The following is a 6,941-nucleotide window of genomic DNA, read 5'->3' on the forward strand; positions in this document are numbered from 1 at the left end:
GTTAGAGTTGATTTCAATGGCCTTGGTGAAAGAGATATAATAGATGATTTTGAGCCTTTTACTAACAATGGATATCAAAATGTGGGTGACAAGGATGCACATTATAACAATGATTCAATGATAGAAGATGATGAAAAATAGGTTCAATAAGAGGATGAAGAATAGGTTCAAGAAGAGGATGAATAAGATGATGAAGAAGAGGATGAAAATGACTATATTGCAAACCCAAAAGCACGTGTTGATGATTGGGATGTGTTTGTAGTGTTTATACTTGTAGCATGTATGATCAAGTATTTTGAGTAGTTTTTGGTTTAGACTAAGTATTGTAATGAATCTTTTGAGTTGTCTTTGTCTAAAACTTGCTTCATCATGATAATTAGATATTTTGGTATTATCTAAATTAACTGTTGTAATGAAGGTTGATACAATACCTATGTCATATTACATGTTAAATTTTTTGGAGTAAAGTTGGTATTACTTCATTGCTTTTATATTAAATACCATATGCTTGATATGAACAATCATGATCAGTATTATCATTCCATTCCAGTGTCCTGAATATAATGTTCTCATTCCATTCCAATGCTTTATATCAACAATCATGATCAATGACAAAAAGCCAGTATGTATGACTAAAAATCTTTATAACGAATCAACATTTAAAGTACCTTAACATGCAACACCATTAAACGTGGTAGCTAAAACCATAAATTACATCAAGTTTCTGGTACATAATTCCCATCCTAAAATTGCACTACTAAATCCCCACTCCTAATTCCCATTCCAATACATAATCCTCATCCTAGAATGTCATTGCCTTACACTAACCAAACCAACTACTAATTAGTTGTTACATATATAAAATGAGAAAATCAAGACAAAATAAGTATCCACTTTAACCTGACAACATTTGCAAAAACTCTCTTCGGGTTCATTTCAAGTTTTTTCTTTGAGCTTAGCAAGTCGGGAATGACCTCCTTATCCCTAAGGCACATCGAATAGCCCACCCACCCAAGAAAATCTAACAATTTGAATTGTTTTAAGTACAAGACCAAAATCCCCTACCTGGATTCAGGCCCGTCTAAGATGTCACTCTTACAAGTATGATTCCACACGAACAAATCACCATTTTTGTTTCTTCACTTCTTTAGTCGTTACATATTAAGTGAGAAATAAAGAGATGAGGATTTATTTGGACGTCTTAGGAATTTAAAACTGAATTGGAGATAGCCAAAGGTGAAACGATCAAACTATCCCCACACATGAGGCACATGATATTCCCTAAAAACTAAATAAAGACGGTGTGAGCAAAAATGACCATTCATGCAAGTATTGTAAACTACAAGGACCATGCTCACCAAAAAAAAAAATAGTAGAGACTGAGTTTGTGACCTTTGGTAAACACGTGGACCATTTATGTATTTTTTTAATTAAATAAAAGAAAATGATCCCCACTTATCTCTCTCTCTCTCTCTCTCTCTCTCTCTCTTTCATATACACTTGGCTCTTTATTTGAATAAAACCTACCTACACATTTTCTCTCTTTCAAACTCTGCCTTATCAACCCTAAGCCCCTCCCTAAACACCCAACAACTCTCTTTTTTTATGTTTATTTTTCTTTCTTAATTAACTCCCACATAACAACCCTGTCTTCTCCCTTTCTTACCTCTCTCTTTCTCTCTCTCTCTCTCTCTCTCTTCCACTCTCTCCACATGAACACACATACATACATACGCTGTCACACCCCCAAACCGGAATGGCGGAAACGTTCGGGAGCGGAGGACGCCATGTTCAAGTATCTCAAAAATTGTATAATAGTAATCAAAGCAACAACAACCATTATATTAATAGCATAATGTTTACATTGTATTTGCAACATATAGAACCGACTCCAAAAGTAAATAACAAAACAAGACTCGAAGCTATTATGCTTCGTCTTCTAGAGCCTGCGCGAGTACCTGTCTACTAGTGTCCTGAGAATACAAGTAGGTTTTGAAGGAGTATCAGCATTAAAGCTGGTGAGTTCATAAGCGTTTTGTTTTAGAAAACAAGTTCTTTGTTCTTTGTAAAACGTAATGTGATTCTCCAGAAAATCCAAAATTTTCTGATGTGATGAATGATAAGTAAAATGATCCAAACCAGTTCCTTCTATGATTACTTAGTGTATATAAGTCACATACAATCCAGATCGAACAAACAATCAATTGTGTGGTTCCGCCCCAAGTCCACAACCAAACAAGGAACAAGAAATGAGGCGGAGGCCACACATTCCACTGGCTGTCGGATCCTCATGTATATATGTGACATCCTCATTTTCACGGCCAGAAAAGGCCGATTTTTGTTTATGCTTTATAAAAATCAGAGTACCTCTTTTAATAAAAAAATGTTGCGGAATTTGTTCCCAGAAAAACATGATAAATACGTTATCAAAGCATTTACGAAGAAATGTATTTTTATTCATTTTCAAAACATTTGGGATGTCATCGTTAATACAGAAACATAAGCATAAACAGAACTTACATTCATTTACACTAGTGATCTACATCTCTTTTAAATCTCTTAGTGTAAAGTAGCTTCATATCGACACCTGTGATAGAAATAAGCTGGAGTGGGTCAGGTTGGGAAACCTGGTGAGTACATAGGGTTTTCAACCCACAATAATATAATTATTATGTTTAAACATCAAACAATCAACCCAATTACCCATCCCCATTATCTTCTTTACTCTTAAGGATCTACCCTAAGAATCAACTATTCCTCGTCCATTCATTCCTAAGGATCATCCTAAGGAATCGGCACGAAGTCCATCGTCACCGGGGTTTAGGCACTAAGTCTGCATAGTCGCCAAGATTTATACAACATGCACTAAGTCCGCATAGTCGCCAAGGTTTAGGCACTAAGTCTGCATAGTCGCCAGGGTTTATACAACAAGCACTAAGTCCGCATACTCGCCAGGGTTTTGGCACCAAGTCTGCATGATCGCCAAGGTTTAGGCACCAAGTCTGCATGATCGCCAGGGTTTAGAGTACACCGGGTGAACACATCGTTCACAACACCTACAGGTTGCGAGCCTGCTAGTGTACCACTGGACTGTCTAGAATAGTCTGTGGTTGTCATCCATACTCTGCTAGATGACGGGGCCAGCATTTTGGAACAAGGCTTCTCACATCGTCCACCTCTCACCCTTACCTCATCGTCTATATCACCTCTCAAGTCATTATCCAACTCATATTTCATCTACCCATGTTTTACCCAACATATTATGTAGATATAAATACACATACAGTTTCAATCATATAAAACTTGTATAAAATCGTTCATCCAGCACAGATAGCAAGTATACAGATAATATGCACACATAGCACGTAGTTAATATAAAATAGAGTAAATTACACGAATGGTCCCTATGGTTTAAGGTAATTTGAGCGTTTGGTCCCTAACTTATTTTTTTAACTCGGAAGGTCTCTACTGTTTGTTTTTGTTACGCGCTTGGTCCCTGTCTTACCTAAAAAGACTATTTTGCCCTTCATTTTTTAATTTATTTAAATAAACATACCCCCAACCCCACCCTCCTCACCTTACCTTATCTATCCCATCATTTTTCCCTATTTAAATAATAGTCTTTTTAGGTAAGATAGGGACCAAATGCATAACAAAAACAAACTGTAGGGACCAAATGCATAACAAAAACAAACATTAGGGACCTTCTGAGTTAAAAAAAATAAGTTAGGGACCAAACACGCAAATTACCCCAAACCATAGGGATCATTCGTGTAATTTACTCTATAAAATACTTTATATCTATGTGTAAGATGAAAGTAACTATGCACTCACTTGATAAGGTGGTGACTCGGTACTCGGACAGCGCTTCGTTTACTTTAAAATAATTTCCTTCGACGAAACCTAGTATTATTACCACTAGATTTTTGTCTAATATTTACCGTGAGTAATTATTAGTCTTATTATTATTATTATTATTATTATTATTATTATTATTATTATTATTATTATTATTATTATTATTATTATTATTATTATTATTGTATAAGCGTTTAAACAATACTTTCCAACTACTATGTACAGACAGGGGCCGGACATAAAACGCTGGAGGGCAGGACCATTTTGGCATATAACACTTATGAAATCCAACAACCCTATGCGGTCCTTTAAACCATATTCTCCGTACCGCGAGTAGTTAAAAAGATATTATAACGACACTTATATAAGTCATAATAATAGCTCAAATATTTATTATAAGTTCATAATAACAATACTAATTTTAAATATAAGCTATATTAAAATAGCGTAAGCATAACTTACTTACAAGGGGGTTTTAGCTTGGAGTCGGGCTCTGCAGGGGCAAAACTTCGTCGCTGAATCTTTCTAAGAAAGATTCGTGCAGCACTTCAGCGCTCACCTTACTATACTAAAACTACAGAAAGAGAAGTCGAATCACGAGGGACCGAAATGCTCGGGGGATAAGAAGAGAAAGACTCTTGAATCAAAAGAATGGTGCAAGAAATATGAGAGCCCAAACCTCTTATTTATAGTAATTGAATTTACAAAAACTACCCTCCATAATTACTTAATGACCTTATAGTTATATAAACGACTAAACACCCATTCATAATACTATTTTAAATAAATTTAACGATATTTGTACTAAACTAATGTCGAAAGTACTCAACACTAGTCTTATAATAACCGCATCGTCGATACCTTTCTAATGATATATATATATATATATATATATATATATATATATATGTGTGTGTGTGTGTGTGTGTGTACGTATATATGATTTATACTTTATTTTAATACGTAAATATGCTATTATAATTTGTAACTCGTTCATACGAACTCCATTTTTTACGTTCTTTATATCCACGCGTTGGTATTTACGAGTACTACAACTTTCATTTAGACGCCGCCAGCTAATTCTCATTCTATTTCATATTTACAAAACTGTATCGAATTTATCGCGCTCGAAGAGTAGGGACCAAGTTTCGTCCATATCTTTAACATACGAGCTCTACTCTCGACATTCTTTATATCCACGCGTAGGTAAAAATAAGATCTAAAACTTTCATTTAGACTCCGTCGGCTAATTCTCTACCGATCTTAAATTTAACAGTAGGAGGAGATTATATTGTTAAATGTCCGCGTAAAATTCATAACTTCTACATACGGACTCCGTTTTCATCTGTCTTTTTACCGTTGAGTTCCTATTAATGAGATCTTCAACTCTCATTTAGGTCGTGTAGGCCAAAAACCGCTCGAACTAAAATTTGAGTTTCGGGCCGTGCACTGCTATGCCAAATCTTAGAAAATTCATAACTCTCTCATACGAAGTCAGATTTGGGCGTTCTTTTTTTGTATTATCTCGGTTTAACGTATACTAAAACTTTTGTTTAGATCACTAAGGCTAAAAAATATTCTACCATAAATTCACTATTTACGTCTCCCGGTGCCGTTCCGGTTTTGCCGTAAAACTTCGACGGGCCATAACTTCTTCATTATAACTCGGATTTCGACGTTCTTTATATGTACAGAACCCTTGTAACATATACTACAACTTGGTTAAGATTAATCCTTCTAAATAATCTTCCATCAAAAACTCATTTTTGATGCTCATCGTCTCTAAATTTACTAGCCCGGATCTGCGGGCGTTACAATATAACCCCTGACGTATTCACTAGGTACTTACAGAGTTAACTGAATTAGTTCCTTGAAATCTGTGGAAAGTGTTCCTTAAGAAAATCCTATATTTTCTTAATATGATTTGTGATGATACCAGTTACTTCTATGATCCACTTAGTTTACACAAGTTATATATGAACCAAAATCGAACAGATAGTTGATTGTATGGATCTGCCCTAAGCCCACAATCAAACACGAAACAGGAAATGAGGTGGAAACCACACATTCCACTGCCTGTCAGATATTCTTCATATATAACCATGCTGTATAAACTGAAGAATTATAGAATTAACAATGATTGTTCGTTAGTTGAATGGTAAACCTTTTGTTTGTAAAACACTGTTGTTTGCCCTGGAAAATACTATATTTTCCTTAAAAGTAAGTTGTTGTCTTAATTGTCCCAAAATTGAAAAGTACAAGTATAATCTCATACTTAAGTTGTAAAGTGTAGCTTTATTACCGAATAAAACTAGTCGAAAACATGTTTGTTCTGTAAACCGGGAGTGACGTTAATACCCTCCTGTGATCGCTTGGTATATACGAGTTATAGAAATTTAGATCGAACAGACAGCCGATTGGGTGATTCCGCCCTAAGCTCACAACCAAACAAGGAACATGAAATGAGGCAGAAGACACACATCCCACTGCATGTCAGATGTTAATTTCGTATCACTCTTGTGCATATACCAAGTAAGCACATAGTTATTAACCCTGAAGACTGTTTGTTAGGCATATTATTACATGAACTAGTCGTTGTTTAACCCGGTGAGTTCTTATAACTATGCTGATGGACGATAAAACTACGACGTACTTCAGACGTCGTAAACTGTAATGACGTTTGTCACCCCAGGATGACTGTAGCTAATAGTCAGGGTGCGAGATTGTCAGTCCCGTATAGATCTATACACAAACTCATGCTCTGCCTCCAGGAGACTCTGGTTCCTAAGGTGTAGACTTCCCAGAATACGTGTCTCACATTTTGGTTCTCTCAACGAATTCACTAATAATACAATGAAAACCCTTTTTGAAAATAATATGTATCCTTGTAAAAGTAGTACGTTCATTCCATAAACTATACTCAATATAGTTTATAAGTTTGTTTCCGTGTTAAAATCTGTGTTTGTAAAATAGTCGTGTCTAAGCATGTTTTGTGAATTGTTTGTAAGTCTAATAGTCACAATGTTTGCCTTGTTTAGTAGGAAAATATAATAAGCAATATTATACTTTTACTTGTGTTTTAC

This window comes from Lactuca virosa, chromosome 1, assembly GCF_052849685.1.
Source record: "Lactuca virosa cultivar CGN04683 chromosome 1, Lactuca_virosa_CGN04683_v6, whole genome shotgun sequence".
Classification (NCBI taxonomy): domain Eukaryota; kingdom Viridiplantae; phylum Streptophyta; class Magnoliopsida; order Asterales; family Asteraceae; genus Lactuca; species Lactuca virosa.